The sequence below is a fragment of the Taudactylus pleione genome, unplaced genomic scaffold (assembly GCF_031769625.1).
Source record: "Taudactylus pleione unplaced genomic scaffold, aTauple2 ptg000248l, whole genome shotgun sequence".
Taxonomy (NCBI): Eukaryota; Metazoa; Chordata; class Amphibia; order Anura; family Myobatrachidae; genus Taudactylus; species Taudactylus pleione.
The window spans coordinates 4,583,043-4,597,564 of record NW_028284650.1 but is presented as its reverse complement, the minus strand read 5'-3'; the positions used below and the strand labels follow the sequence as shown (position 1 = coordinate 4,597,564).

The 14,522-nt window shown below is 35.8% G+C and overlaps 22 non-coding genes across 22 annotated transcripts; 11 read left to right on the top strand and 11 right to left on the bottom strand.

Moving 5' to 3' along the window:
- Positions 1-864: 864 nt before the first annotated feature.
- On the bottom strand, positions 865-936 carry TRNAE-UUC (transfer RNA glutamic acid (anticodon UUC)). Its single transcript has one exon. It is a non-coding gene; the product is annotated as a tRNA-Glu (tRNA).
- A 117-nt stretch (positions 937-1,053) lies between these two features.
- Positions 1,054-1,126, top strand: TRNAM-CAU (transfer RNA methionine (anticodon CAU)). The gene has a single exon. It is a non-coding gene; the product is annotated as a tRNA-Met (tRNA).
- Positions 1,127-2,029: 903 nt separating this feature from the next.
- Positions 2,030-2,101, bottom strand: TRNAE-UUC (transfer RNA glutamic acid (anticodon UUC)). Its single transcript has one exon. It is a non-coding gene; the product is annotated as a tRNA-Glu (tRNA).
- A 117-nt stretch (positions 2,102-2,218) lies between these two features.
- Positions 2,219-2,291, top strand: TRNAM-CAU (transfer RNA methionine (anticodon CAU)). Its single transcript has one exon. It is a non-coding gene; the product is annotated as a tRNA-Met (tRNA).
- A 903-nt stretch (positions 2,292-3,194) lies between these two features.
- TRNAE-UUC (transfer RNA glutamic acid (anticodon UUC)) lies at positions 3,195-3,266 on the bottom strand. Its single transcript has one exon. It is a non-coding gene; the product is annotated as a tRNA-Glu (tRNA).
- Positions 3,267-3,383: 117 nt separating this feature from the next.
- Positions 3,384-3,456, top strand: TRNAM-CAU (transfer RNA methionine (anticodon CAU)). Its single transcript has one exon. It is a non-coding gene; the product is annotated as a tRNA-Met (tRNA).
- Positions 3,457-4,359: 903 nt separating this feature from the next.
- On the bottom strand, positions 4,360-4,431 carry TRNAE-UUC (transfer RNA glutamic acid (anticodon UUC)). Its single transcript has one exon. It is a non-coding gene; the product is annotated as a tRNA-Glu (tRNA).
- Positions 4,432-4,548: 117 nt separating this feature from the next.
- Positions 4,549-4,621, top strand: TRNAM-CAU (transfer RNA methionine (anticodon CAU)). The gene has a single exon. It is a non-coding gene; the product is annotated as a tRNA-Met (tRNA).
- A 903-nt stretch (positions 4,622-5,524) lies between these two features.
- On the bottom strand, positions 5,525-5,596 carry TRNAE-UUC (transfer RNA glutamic acid (anticodon UUC)). Its single transcript has one exon. It is a non-coding gene; the product is annotated as a tRNA-Glu (tRNA).
- A 117-nt stretch (positions 5,597-5,713) lies between these two features.
- On the top strand, positions 5,714-5,786 carry TRNAR-CCU (transfer RNA arginine (anticodon CCU)). The gene has a single exon. It is a non-coding gene; the product is annotated as a tRNA-Arg (tRNA).
- A 1,253-nt stretch (positions 5,787-7,039) lies between these two features.
- Positions 7,040-7,111, bottom strand: TRNAE-UUC (transfer RNA glutamic acid (anticodon UUC)). Its single transcript has one exon. It is a non-coding gene; the product is annotated as a tRNA-Glu (tRNA).
- Positions 7,112-7,228: 117 nt separating this feature from the next.
- TRNAM-CAU (transfer RNA methionine (anticodon CAU)) lies at positions 7,229-7,301 on the top strand. Its single transcript has one exon. It is a non-coding gene; the product is annotated as a tRNA-Met (tRNA).
- Positions 7,302-8,554: 1,253 nt separating this feature from the next.
- On the bottom strand, positions 8,555-8,626 carry TRNAE-UUC (transfer RNA glutamic acid (anticodon UUC)). The gene has a single exon. It is a non-coding gene; the product is annotated as a tRNA-Glu (tRNA).
- Positions 8,627-8,743: 117 nt separating this feature from the next.
- On the top strand, positions 8,744-8,816 carry TRNAM-CAU (transfer RNA methionine (anticodon CAU)). The gene has a single exon. It is a non-coding gene; the product is annotated as a tRNA-Met (tRNA).
- A 903-nt stretch (positions 8,817-9,719) lies between these two features.
- Positions 9,720-9,791, bottom strand: TRNAE-UUC (transfer RNA glutamic acid (anticodon UUC)). The gene has a single exon. It is a non-coding gene; the product is annotated as a tRNA-Glu (tRNA).
- A 117-nt stretch (positions 9,792-9,908) lies between these two features.
- TRNAM-CAU (transfer RNA methionine (anticodon CAU)) lies at positions 9,909-9,981 on the top strand. Its single transcript has one exon. It is a non-coding gene; the product is annotated as a tRNA-Met (tRNA).
- Positions 9,982-10,884: 903 nt separating this feature from the next.
- TRNAE-UUC (transfer RNA glutamic acid (anticodon UUC)) lies at positions 10,885-10,956 on the bottom strand. The gene has a single exon. It is a non-coding gene; the product is annotated as a tRNA-Glu (tRNA).
- Positions 10,957-11,072: 116 nt separating this feature from the next.
- On the top strand, positions 11,073-11,145 carry TRNAM-CAU (transfer RNA methionine (anticodon CAU)). Its single transcript has one exon. It is a non-coding gene; the product is annotated as a tRNA-Met (tRNA).
- Positions 11,146-12,048: 903 nt separating this feature from the next.
- On the bottom strand, positions 12,049-12,120 carry TRNAE-UUC (transfer RNA glutamic acid (anticodon UUC)). The gene has a single exon. It is a non-coding gene; the product is annotated as a tRNA-Glu (tRNA).
- A 117-nt stretch (positions 12,121-12,237) lies between these two features.
- On the top strand, positions 12,238-12,310 carry TRNAM-CAU (transfer RNA methionine (anticodon CAU)). The gene has a single exon. It is a non-coding gene; the product is annotated as a tRNA-Met (tRNA).
- Positions 12,311-13,213: 903 nt separating this feature from the next.
- On the bottom strand, positions 13,214-13,285 carry TRNAE-UUC (transfer RNA glutamic acid (anticodon UUC)). The gene has a single exon. It is a non-coding gene; the product is annotated as a tRNA-Glu (tRNA).
- Positions 13,286-13,402: 117 nt separating this feature from the next.
- TRNAM-CAU (transfer RNA methionine (anticodon CAU)) lies at positions 13,403-13,475 on the top strand. Its single transcript has one exon. It is a non-coding gene; the product is annotated as a tRNA-Met (tRNA).
- The last annotated feature ends 1,047 nt before the right edge of the window (positions 13,476-14,522 follow it).

The window sequence follows — 14,522 nt, the reverse complement described above, 5'->3', positions numbered from 1 at the left end:
CTAAGAGATGCAGCACTTTGTCTAACAAACTTGACTGCATTCAAATTTTACCTTTCTTGTTGAGTGGAGTATTCTGCTTTTTTTTTTTCAAAATAAGCTTTCATAACTCACGTGACCACTAATAGATTTCAGACCAGCAATATCAGAAAAGATATCAAATAATTTGTCCAAGATGGACCCTATTTATATAAAATAGTTAATAGAAATCATTTTTCATGGTCATAGTCAAAACTTTGTCCTCAGAAATCTTACCGCCAATGGATTTTAGACCTTAATTAATGGCAAAGGTGTGTTCAAATCACTTATCACATTTACAACAATTTTTTATTTTGTGTTTCATGCTTTTTGCCCTGATAGAGGTACATTGCAATCTCCAAGCCTCTATTCTGTTACTTACAATATTGATAGAACATTTGGAAATTTTTCCTCTAAGAATTGGTGGAGTTTTCTGTTTCTAAGATGACATGTGCCCTCAATCTTTTGTTTATTTCTGAATGATTTCAGAGCAAGAATAGTGGGAATTGTGATAATTTATTTCTCAGAATTGGAATCAATACAGAAGAAAGTGGAGCACAAGGCATTGTTCTAGTCTTCTTTGTGATTTTATTCCCTCAGAGCTTTGCAATGCAATCAAAGAGCCACAATTCCATTTCTCACAAAGATTCAGGACATCTTAAATTTTACCTGTCTTCAGTTAAAGACAAATGATAATGGCATAAATATTGTCATAACTGGAAGAAGCAACACACATGTGCAATTGGGACCACATCAGGTACCAATCAGACAGAAGGAAACACTTGGCTGCAATTATTATCTTTTGGTCCTCTGTTTTTGAATCTGTCTTAAAACAGCAATAAGGTTGTATTCCCATACCGGGAGTCGAACCCGGGCCGCCTGGGTGAAAACCAGGAATCCTAACCGCTAGACCATATGGGAAGATGTCGATTGCGTCCTTCACTGTTTCATATAATATAAAAAAAAACATTTCACTGACATTATTTTGTTAAACAAAAATAATCCCACCATTTCAAAAATGAAGTAAATAAGGCAGGAGCCTTGTTAGCGCAGTAGGTAGCGCGTCAGTCTCATAATCTGAAGGTCGTGAGTTCAATCCTCACACAGGGCATTTTTATTGATGTTTGTTTTGAGAGCATGGCATTGCAATCTAAGAGATGCAGCACTTTGTCTAACAAACTTGACTGCATTCAAATTTTACCTTTCTTGTTGAGTGGAGTATTCTGCTTTTTTTTTTTCAAAATAAGCTTTCATAACTCACGTGACCACTAATAGATTTCAGACCAGCAATATCAGAAAAGATATCAAATAATTTGTCCAAGATGGACCCTATTTATATAAAATAGTTAATAGAAATCATTTTTCATGGTCATAGTCAAAACTTTGTCCTCAGAAATCTTACCGCCAATGGATTTTAGACCTTAATTAATGGCAAAGGTGTGTTCAAATCACTTATCACATTTACAACAATTTTTTATTTTGTGTTTCATGCTTTTTGCCCTGATAGAGGTACATTGCAATCTCCAAGCCTCTATTCTGTTACTTACAATATTGATAGAACATTTGGAAATTTTTCCTCTAAGAATTGGTGGAGTTTTCTGTTTCTAAGATGACATGTGCCCTCAATCTTTTGTTTATTTCTGAATGATTTCAGAGCAAGAATAGTGGGAATTGTGATAATTTATTTCTCAGAATTGGAATCAATACAGAAGAAAGTGGAGCACAAGGCATTGTTCTAGTCTTCTTTGTGATTTTATTCCCTCAGAGCTTTGCAATGCAATCAAAGAGCCACAATTCCATTTCTCACAAAGATTCAGGACATCTTAAATTTTACCTGTCTTCAGTTAAAGACAAATGATAATGGCATAAATATTGTCATAACTGGAAGAAGCAACACACATGTGCAATTGGGACCACATCAGGTACCAATCAGACAGAAGGAAACACTTGGCTGCAATTATTATCTTTTGGTCCTCTGTTTTTGAATCTGTCTTAAAACAGCAATAAGGTTGTATTCCCATACCGGGAGTCGAACCCGGGCCGCCTGGGTGAAAACCAGGAATCCTAACCGCTAGACCATATGGGAAGATGTCGATTGTGTCCTTCACTGTTTCATATAATATAAAAAAAAACATTTCACTGACATTATTTTGTTAAACAAAAATAATCCCACCATTTCAAAAATGAAGTAAATAAGGCAGGAGCCTTGTTAGCGCAGTAGGTAGCGCGTCAGTCTCATAATCTGAAGGTCGTGAGTTCAATCCTCACACAGGGCATTTTTATTGATGTTTGTTTTGAGAGCATGGCATTGCAATCTAAGAGATGCAGCACTTTGTCTAACAAACTTGACTGCATTCAAATTTTACCTTTCTTGTTGAGTGGAGTATTCTGCTTTTTTTTTTTCAAAATAAGCTTTCATAACTCACGTGACCACTAATAGATTTCAGACCAGCAATATCAGAAAAGATATCAAATAATTTGTCCAAGATGGACCCTATTTATATAAAATAGTTAATAGAAATCATTTTTCATGGTCATAGTCAAAACTTTGTCCTCAGAAATCTTACCGCCAATGGATTTTAGACCTTAATTAATGGCAAAGGTGTGTTCAAATCACTTATCACATTTACAACAATTTTTTATTTTGTGTTTCATGCTTTTTGCCCTGATAGAGGTACATTGCAATCTCCAAGCCTCTATTCTGTTACTTACAATATTGATAGAACATTTGGAAATTTTTCCTCTAAGAATTGGTGGAGTTTTCTGTTTCTAAGATGACATGTGCCCTCAATCTTTTGTTTATTTCTGAATGATTTCAGAGCAAGAATAGTGGGAATTGTGATAATTTATTTCTCAGAATTGGAATCAATACAGAAGAAAGTGGAGCACAAGGCATTGTTCTAGTCTTCTTTGTGATTTTATTCCCTCAGAGCTTTGCAATGCAATCAAAGAGCCACAATTCCATTTCTCACAAAGATTCAGGACATCTTAAATTTTACCTGTCTTCAGTTAAAGACAAATGATAATGGCATAAATATTGTCATAACTGGAAGAAGCAACACACATGTGCAATTGGGACCACATCAGGTACCAATCAGACAGAAGGAAACACTTGGCTGCAATTATTATCTTTTGGTCCTCTGTTTTTGAATCTGTCTTAAAACAGAAATAGGGTTGTATTCCCATACCGGGAGTCGAACCCGGGCCGCCTGGGTGAAAACCAGGAATCCTAACCGCTAGACCATATGGGAAGATGTCGATTGCGTCCTTCACTGTTTCATATAATATAAAAAAAAACATTTCACTGACATTATTTTGTTAAACAAAAATAATCCCACCATTTCAAAAATGAAGTAAATAAGGCAGGAGCCTTGTTAGCGCAGTAGGTAGCGCGTCAGTCTCATAATCTGAAGGTCGTGAGTTCAATCCTCACACAGGGCATTTTTATTGATGTTTGTTTTGAGAGCATGGCATTGCAATCTAAGAGATGCAGCACTTTGTCTAACAAACTTGACTGCATTCAAATTTTACCTTTCTTGTTGAGTGGAGTATTCTGCTTTTTTTTTTTCAAAATAAGCTTTCATAACTCACGTGACCACTAATAGATTTCAGACCAGCAATATCAGAAAAGATATCAAATAATTTGTCCAAGATGGACCCTATTTATATAAAATAGTTAATAGAAATCATTTTTCATGGTCATAGTCAAAACTTTGTCCTCAGAAATCTTACCGCCAATGGATTTTAGACCTTAATTAATGGCAAAGGTGTGTTCAAATCACTTATCACATTTACAACAATTTTTTATTTTGTGTTTCATGCTTTTTGCCCTGATAGAGGTACATTGCAATCTCCAAGCCTCTATTCTGTTACTTACAATATTGATAGAACATTTGGAAATTTTTCCTCTAAGAATTGGTGGAGTTTTCTGTTTCTAAGATGACATGTGCCCTCAATCTTTTGTTTATTTCTGAATGATTTCAGAGCAAGAATAGTGGGAATTGTGATAATTTATTTCTCAGAATTGGAATCAATACAGAAGAAAGTGGAGCACAAGGCATTGTTCTAGTCTTCTTTGTGATTTTATTCCCTCAGAGCTTTGCAATGCAATCAAAGAGCCACAATTCCATTTCTCACAAAGATTCAGGACATCTTAAATTTTACCTGTCTTCAGTTAAAGACAAATGATAATGGCATAAATATTGTCATAACTGGAAGAAGCAACACACATGTGCAATTGGGACCACATCAGGTACCAATCAGACAGAAGGAAACACTTGGCTGCAATTATTATCTTTTGGTCCTCTGTTTTTGAATCTGTCTTAAAACAGAAATAGGGTTGTATTCCCATACCGGGAGTTGAACCCGGGCCGCCTGGGTGAAAACCAGGAATCCTAACCGCTAGACCATATGGGAAGATGTCGATTGCGTCCTTCACTGTTTCATATAATATAAAAAAAAACATTTCACTGACATTATTTTGTTAAACAAAAATAATCCCACCATTTCAAAAATGAAGTAAATAAGGCAGGAGCCTTGTTAGCGCAGTAGGTAGCGCGTCAGTCTCATAATCTGAAGGTCGTGAGTTCAATCCTCACACAGGGCATTTTTATTGATGTTTGTTTTGAGAGCATGGCATTGCAATCTAAGAGATGCAGCACTTTGTCTAACAAACTTGACTGCATTCAAATTTTACCTTTCTTGTTGAGTGGAGTATTCTGCTTTTTTTTTTTCAAAATAAGCTTTCATAACTCACGTGACCACTAATAGATTTCAGACCAGCAATATCAGAAAAGATATCAAATAATTTGTCCAAGATGGACCCTATTTATATAAAATAGTTAATAGAAATCATTTTTCATGGTCATAGTCAAAACTTTGTCCTCAGAAATCTTACCGCCAATGGATTTTAGACCTTAATTAATGGCAAAGGTGTGTTCAAATCACTTATCACATTTACAACAATTTTTTATTTTGTGTTTCATGCTTTTTGCCCTGATAGAGGTACATTGCAATCTCCAAGCCTCTATTCTGTTACTTACAATATTGATAGAACATTTGGAAATTTTTCCTCTAAGAATTGGTGGAGTTTTCTGTTTCTAAGATGACATGTGCCCTCAATCTTTTGTTTATTTCTGAATGATTTCAGAGCAAGAATAGTGGGAATTGTGATAATTTATTTCTCAGAATTGGAATCAATACAGAAGAAAGTGGAGCACAAGGCATTGTTCTAGTCTTCTTTGTGATTTTATTCCCTCAGAGCTTTGCAATGCAATCAAAGAGCCACAATTCCATTTCTCACAAAGATTCAGGACATCTTAAATTTTACCTGTCTTCAGTTAAAGACAAATGATAATGGCATAAATATTGTCATAACTGGAAGAAGCAACACACATGTGCAATTGGGACCACATCAGGTACCAATCAGACAGAAGGAAACACTTGGCTGCAATTATTATCTTTTGGTCCTCTGTTTTTGAATCTGTCTTAAAACAGAAATAGGGTTGTATTCCCATACCGGGAGTCGAACCCGGGCCGCCTGGGTGAAAACCAGGAATCCTAACCGCTAGACCATATGGGAAGATGTCGATTGCGTCCTTCACTGTTTCATATAATATAAAAAAAAACATTTCACTGACATTATTTTGTTAAACAAAAATAATCCCACCATTTCAAAAATGAAGTAAATAAGGCAGGAGCCTTGTTAGCGCAGTAGGTAGCGTGTCAGTCTCCTAATCTGAAGGTCGTGAGTTCAATCCTCACACAGGGCATTTTTATTGATGTTTGTTTTGAGAGCATGGCATTGCAATCTAATGGTGCATACACACGATCAGATTTTTTCTTCAGATATGGACGATAACGATTTAAAAATCGTTCAGTCGTTCATATCTGAAGGAAAATCGTTCATATCTGACATGCCTGAACGATGGACGATCAACGATGCGCGTTCCCGTTTGTCAGATAACGATATCTGACATCTGATGGGTTTGCAGTCAGACTTGGACGATTCCATTCATTTTAATGCAGTCAAAAATCGTTCAATCGTTCAAATCGTTCAAATCGTTCAAAACTTTGGTCAAATCGTTCAAATCGTTTAGTCGTTCAGTCGTTCATCTGACAAATCTGACAAGTCTGACAAATCTGACCGTGTGTACGCTCCATAAGAGATGCAGCACTTTGTCTAACAAACTTGACTGCATTCAAATTTTACCTTTCTTGTTGAGTGGAGTATTCTGTTTTTTTTTTTTCAAAATAAGCTTTCATAACTCACGTGACCACTAATAGATTTCAGACCAGCAATATCAGAAAAGATATCAAATAATTTGTCCAAGATGGACCCTATTTATATAAAATAGTTAATAGAAATCATTTTTCATGGTCATAGTCAAAACTTTGTCCTCAGAAATCTTACCGCCAATGGATTTTAGACCTTAATTAATGGCAAAGGTGTGTTCAAATCACTTATCACATTTACAACAATTTTTTATTTTGTGTTTCATGCTTTTTGCCCTGATAGAGGTACATTGCAATCTCCAAGCCTCTATTCTGTTACTTACAATATTGATAGAACATTTGGAAATTTTTCCTCTAAGAATTGGTGGAGTTTTCTGTTTCTAAGATGACATGTGCCCTCAATCTTTTGTTTATTTCTGAATGATTTCAGAGCAAGAATAGTGGGAATTGTGATAATTTATTTCTCAGAATTGGAATCAATACAGAAGAAAGTGGAGCACAAGGCATTGTTCTAGTCTTCTTTGTGATTTTATTCCCTCAGAGCTTTGCAATGCAATCAAAGAGCCACAATTCCATTTCTCACAAAGATTCAGGACATCTTAAATTTTACCTGTCTTCAGTTAAAGACAAATGATAATGGCATAAATATTGTCATAACTGGAAGAAGCAACACACATGTGCAATTGGGACCACATCAGGTACCAATCAGACAGAAGGAAACACTTGGCTGCAATTATTATCTTTTGGTCCTCTGTTTTTGAATCTGTCTTAAAACAGAAATAGGGTTGTATTCCCATACCGGGAGTCGAACCCGGGCCGCCTGGGTGAAAACCAGGAATCCTAACCGCTAGACCATATGGGAAGATGTCGATTGCGTCCTTCACTGTTTCATATAATATAAAAAAAAACATTTCACTGACATTATTTTGTTAAACAAAAATAATCCCACCATTTCAAAAATGAAGTAAATAAGGCAGGAGCCTTGTTAGCGCAGTAGGTAGCGCGTCAGTCTCATAATCTGAAGGTCGTGAGTTCAATCCTCACACAGGGCATTTTTATTGATGTTTGTTTTGAGAGCATGGCATTGCAATCTAATGGTGCATACACACGATCAGATTTTTTCTTCAGATATGGACGATAACGATTTAAAAATCGTTCAGTCGTTCATATCTGAAGGAAAATCGTTCATATCTGACATGCCTGAACGATGGACGATCAACGATGCGCGTTCCCGTTTGTCAGATAACGATATCTGACATCTGATGGGTTTGCAGTCAGACTTGGACGATTCCATTCATTTTAATGCAGTCAAAAATCGTTCAATCGTTCAAATCGTTCAAATCGTTCAAAACTTTGGTCAAATCGTTCAAATCGTTTAGTCGTTCAGTCGTTCATCTGACAAATCTGACAAGTCTGACAAATCTGACCGTGTGTACGCTCCATAAGAGATGCAGCACTTTGTCTAACAAACTTGACTGCATTCAAATTTTACCTTTCTTGTTGAGTGGAGTATTCTGTTTTTTTTTTTTCAAAATAAGCTTTCATAACTCACGTGACCACTAATAGATTTCAGACCAGCAATATCAGAAAAGATATCAAATAATTTGTCCAAGATGGACCCTATTTATATAAAATAGTTAATAGAAATCATTTTTCATGGTCATAGTCAAAACTTTGTCCTCAGAAATCTTACCGCCAATGGATTTTAGACCTTAATTAATGGCAAAGGTGTGTTCAAATCACTTATCACATTTACAACAATTTTTTATTTTGTGTTTCATGCTTTTTGCCCTGATAGAGGTACATTGCAATCTCCAAGCCTCTATTCTGTTACTTACAATATTGATAGAACATTTGGAAATTTTTCCTCTAAGAATTGGTGGAGTTTTCTGTTTCTAAGATGACATGTGCCCTCAATCTTTTGTTTATTTCTGAATGATTTCAGAGCAAGAATAGTGGGAATTGTGATAATTTATTTCTCAGAATTGGAATCAATACAGAAGAAAGTGGAGCACAAGGCATTGTTCTAGTCTTCTTTGTGATTTTATTCCCTCAGAGCTTTGCAATGCAATCAAAGAGCCACAATTCCATTTCTCACAAAGATTCAGGACATCTTAAATTTTACCTGTCTTCAGTTAAAGACAAATGATAATGGCATAAATATTGTCATAACTGGAAGAAGCAACACACATGTGCAATTGGGACCACATCAGGTACCAATCAGACAGAAGGAAACACTTGGCTGCAATTATTATCTTTTGGTCCTCTGTTTTTGAATCTGTCTTAAAACAGAAATAGGGTTGTATTCCCATACCGGGAGTCGAACCCAGGCCGCCTGGGTGAAAACCAGGAATCCTAACCGCTAGACCATATGGGAAGATGTCGATTGCGTCCTTCACTGTTTCATATAATATAAAAAAAAACATTTCACTGACATTATTTTGTTAAACAAAAATAATCCCACCATTTCAAAAATGAAGTAAATAAGGCAGGAGCCTTGTTAGCGCAGTAGGTAGCGCGTCAGTCTCATAATCTGAAGGTCGTGAGTTCAATCCTCACACAGGGCATTTTTATTGATGTTTGTTTTGAGAGCATGGCATTGCAATCTAAGAGATGCAGCACTTTGTCTAACAAACTTGACTGCATTCAAATTTTACCTTTCTTGTTGAGTGGAGTATTCTGCTTTTTTTTTTTCAAAATAAGCTTTCATAACTCACGTGACCACTAATAGATTTCAGACCAGCAATATCAGAAAAGATATCAAATAATTTGTCCAAGATGGACCCTATTTATATAAAATAGTTAATAGAAATCATTTTTCATGGTCATAGTCAAAACTTTGTCCTCAGAAATCTTACCGCCAATGGATTTTAGACCTTAATTAATGGCAAAGGTGTGTTCAAATCACTTATCACATTTACAACAATTTTTTATTTTGTGTTTCATGCTTTTTGCCCTGATAGAGGTACATTGCAATCTCCAAGCCTCTATTCTGTTACTTACAATATTGATAGAACATTTGGAAATTTTTCCTCTAAGAATTGGTGGAGTTTTCTGTTTCTAAGATGACATGTGCCCTCAATCTTTTGTTTATTTCTGAATGATTTCAGAGCAAGAATAGTGGGAATTGTGATAATTTATTTCTCAGAATTGGAATCAATACAGAAGAAAGTGGAGCACAAGGCATTGTTCTAGTCTTCTTTGTGATTTTATTCCCTCAGAGCTTTGCAATGCAATCAAAGAGCCACAATTCCATTTCTCACAAAGATTCAGGACATCTTAAATTTTACCTGTCTTCAGTTAAAGACAAATGATAATGGCATAAATATTGTCATAACTGGAAGAAGCAACACACATGTGCAATTGGGACCACATCAGGTACCAATCAGACAGAAGGAAACACTTGGCTGCAATTATTATCTTTTGGTCCTCTGTTTTTGAATCTGTCTTAAAACAGAAATAGGGTTGTATTCCCATACCGGGAGTCGAACCCGGGCCGCCTGGGTGAAAACCAGGAATCCTAACCGCTAGACCATATGGGAAGATGTCGATTGCGTCCTTCACTGTTTCATATAATATAAAAAAAAACATTTCACTGACATTATTTTGTTAAACAAAAATAATCCCACCATTTCAAAAATGAAGTAAATAAGGCAGGAGCCTTGTTAGCGCAGTAGGTAGCGCGTCAGTCTCATAATCTGAAGGTCGTGAGTTCAATCCTCGCACAGGGCATTTTTATTGATGTTTGTTTTGAGAGCATGGCATTGCAATCTAAGAGATGCAGCACTTTGTCTAACAAACTTGACTGCATTCAAATTTTACCTTTCTTGTTGAGTGGAGTATTCTGCTTTTTTTTTTTCAAAATAAGCTTTCATAACTCACGTGACCACTAATAGATTTCAGACCAGCAATATCAGAAAAGATATCAAATAATTTGTCCAAGATGGACCCTATTTATATAAAATAGTTAATAGAAATCATTTTTCATGGTCATAGTCAAAACTTTGTCCTCAGAAATCTTACCGCCAATGGATTTTAGACCTTAATTAATGGCAAAGGTGTGTTCAAATCACTTATCACATTTACAACAATTTTTTATTTTGTGTTTCATGCTTTTTGCCCTGATAGAGGTACATTGCAATCTCCAAGCCTCTATTCTGTTACTTACAATATTGATAGAACATTTGGAAATTTTTCCTCTAAGAATTGGTGGAGTTTTCTGTTTCTAAGATGACATGTGCCCTCAATCTTTTGTTTATTTCTGAATGATTTCAGAGCAAGAATAGTGGGAATTGTGATAATTTATTTCTCAGAATTGGAATCAATACAGAAGAAAGTGGAGCACAAGGCATTGTTCTAGTCTTCTTTGTGATTTTATTCCCTCAGAGCTTTGCAATGCAATCAAAGAGCCACAATTCCATTTCTCACAAAGATTCAGGACATCTTAAATTTTACCTGTCTTCAGTTAAAGACAAATGATAATGGCATAAATATTGTCATAACTGGAAGAAGCAACACACATGTGCAATTGGGACCACATCAGGTACCAATCAGACAGAAGGAAACACTTGGCTGCAATTATTATCTTTTGGTCCTCTGTTTTTGAATCTGTCTTAAAACAGAAATAGGGTTGTATTCCCATACCGGGAGTCGAACCCGGGCCGCCTGGGTGAAAACCAGGAATCCTAACCGCTAGACCATATGGGAAGATGTCGATTGCGTCCTTCACTGTTTCATATAATATAAAAAAAACATTTCACTGACATTATTTTGTTAAACAAAAATAATCCCACCATTTCAAAAATGAAGTAAATAAGGCAGGAGCCTTGTTAGCGCAGTAGGTAGCGCGTCAGTCTCATAATCTGAAGGTCGTGAGTTCAATCCTCACACAGGGCATTTTTATTGATGTTTGTTTTGAGAGCATGGCATTGCAATCTAAGAGATGCAGCACTTTGTCTAACAAACTTGACTGCATTCAAATTTTACCTTTCTTGTTGAGTGGAGTATTCTGCTTTTTTTTTTTCAAAATAAGCTTTCATAACTCACGTGACCACTAATAGATTTCAGACCAGCAATATCAGAAAAGATATCAAATAATTTGTCCAAGATGGACCCTATTTATATAAAATAGTTAATAGAAATCATTTTTCATGGTCATAGTCAAAACTTTGTCCTCAGAAATCTTACCGCCAATGGATTTTAGACCTTAATTAATGGCAAAGGTGTGTTCAAATCACTTATCACATTTACAACAATTTTTTATTTTGTGTTTCATGCTTTTTGCCCTGATAGAGGTACATTGCAATCTCCAAGCCTCTATTCTGTTACTTACAATATTGATAGAACATTTGGAAATTTTTCCTCTAAGAATTGGTGGAGTTTTCTGTTTCTAAGATGACATGTGCCCTCAATCTTTTGTTTATTTCTGAATGATTTCAGAGCAAGAATAGTGGGAATTGTGATAATTTATTTCTCAGAATTGGAATCAATACAGAAGAAAGTGGAGCACAAGGCATTGTTCTAGTCTTCTTTGTGATTTTATTCCCTCAGAGCTTTGCAATGCAATCAAAGAGCCACAATTCCATTTCTCACAAAGATTCAGGACATCTTAAATTTTACCTGTCTTCAGTTAAAGACAAATGATAATGGCATAAATATTGTCATAACTGGAAGAAGCAACACACATGTGCAATTGGGACCACATCAGGTACCAATCAGACAGAAGGAAACACTTGGCTGCAATTATTATCTTTTGGTCCTCTGTTTTTGAATCTGTCTTAAAACAGAAATAGGGTTGTATTCCCATACCGGGAGTCGAACCCGGGCCGCCTGGGTGAAAACCAGGAATCCTAACCGCTAGACCATATGGGAAGATGTCGATTGCGTCCTTCACTGTTTCATATAATATAAAAAAAAACATTTCACTGACATTATTTTGTTAAACAAAAATAATCCCACCATTTCAAAAATGAAGTAAATAAGGCAGGAGCCTTGTTAGCGCAGTAGGTAGCGCGTCAGTCTCATAATCTGAAGGTCGTGAGTTCAATCCTCGCACAGGGCATTTTTATTGATGTTTGTTTTGAGAGCATGGCATTGCAATCTAAGAGATGCAGCACTTTGTCTAACAAACTTGACTGCATTCAAATTTTACCTTTCTTGTTGAGTGGAGTATTCTGCTTTTTTTTTTTCAAAATAAGCTTTCATAACTCACGTGACCACTAATAGATTTCAGACCAGCAATATCAGAAAAGATATCAAATAATTTGTCCAAGATGGACCCTATTTATATAAAATAGTTAATAGAAATCATTTTTCATGGTCATAGTCAAAACTTTGTCCTCAGAAATCTTACCGCCAATGGATTTTAGACCTTAATTAATGGCAAAGGTGTGTTCAAATCACTTATCACATTTACAACAATTTTTTATTTTGTGTTTCATGCTTTTTGCCCTGATAGAGGTACATTGCAATCTCCAAGCCTCTATTCTGTTACTTACAATATTGATAGAACATTTGGAAATTTTTCCTCTAAGAATTGGTGGAGTTTTCTGTTTCTAAGATGACATGTGCCCTCAATCTTTTGTTTATTTCTGAATGATTTCAGAGCAAGAATAGTGGGAATTGTGATAATTTATTTCTCAGAATTGGAATCAATACAGAAGAAAGTGGAGCACAAGGCATTGTTCTAGTCTTCTTTGTGATTTTATTCCCTCAGAGCTTTGCAATGCAATCAAAGAGCCACAATTCCATTTCTCACAAAGATTCAGGACATCTTAAATTTTACCTGTCTTCAGTTAAAGACAAATGATAATGGCATAAATATTGTCATAACTGGAAGAAGCAACACACATGTGCAATTGGGACCACATCAGGTACCAATCAGACAGAAGGAAACACTTGGCTGCAATTATTATCTTTTGGTCCTCTGTTTTTGAATCTGTCTTAAAACAGCAATAAGGTTGTATTCCCATACCGGGAGTCGAACCCGGGCCGCCTGGGTGAAAACCAGGAATCCTAACCGCTAGAACATATGGGAAGATGTCGATTGCGTCCTTCACTGTTTCATATAATATAAAAAAAAACATTTCACTGACATTATTTTGTTAAACAAAAATAATCCCACCATTTCAAAAATGAAGTAAATAAGGCAGGAGCCTTGTTAGCGCAGTAGGTAGCGCGTCAGTCTCATAATCTGAAGGTCGTGAGTTCAATCCTCACACAGGGCATTTTTATTGATGTTTGTTTTGAGAGCATGGCATTGCAATCTAATGGTGCATACACACGATCAGATTTTTTCTTCAGATATGGACGATAACGATTTAAAAATCGTTCAGTCGTTCATATCTGAAGGAAAATCGTTCATATCTGACATGCCTGAACGATGGACGATCAACGATGCGCGTTCCCGTTTGTCAGATAACGATATCTGACATCTGATGGGTTTGCAGTCAGACTTGGACGATTCCATTCATTTTAATGCAGTCAAAAATCGTTCAATCGTTCAAATCGTTCAAATCGTTCAAAACTTTGGTCAAATCGTTCAAATCGTTTAGTCGTTCAGTCGTTCATCTGACAAATCTGACAAGTCTGACAAATCTGACCGTGTGTACGCTCCATAAGAGATGCAGCACTTTGTCTAACAAACTTGACTGCATTCAAATTTTACCTTTCTTGTTGAGTGGAGTATTCTGCTTTTTTTTTTTCAAAATAAGCTTTCATAACTCACGTGACCACTAATAGATTTCAGACCAGCAATATCAGAAAAGATATCAAATAATTTGTCCAAGATGGACCCTATTTATATAAAATAGTTAATAGAAATCATTTTTCATGGTCATAGTCAAAACTTTGTCCTCAGAAATCTTACCGCCAATGGATTTTAGACCTTAATTAATGGCAAAGGTGTGTTCAAATCACTTATCACATTTACAACAATTTTTTATTTTGTGTTTCATGCTTTTTGCCCTGATAGAGGTACATTGCAATCTCCAAGCCTCTATTCTGTTACTTACAATATTGATAGAACATTTGGAAATTTTTCCTCTAAGAATTGGTGGAGTTTTCTGTTTCTAAGATGACATGTGCCCTCAATCTTTTGTTTATTTCTGAATGATTTCAGAGCAAGAATAGTGGGAATTGTGATAATTTATTTCTCAGAATTGGAATCAATACAGAAGAAAGTGGAGCACAAGGCATTGTTCTAGTCTTCTTTGTGATTTTATTCCCTCAGAGCTTTGCAATGCAATCAAAGAGCCACAATTCCATTTCTCACA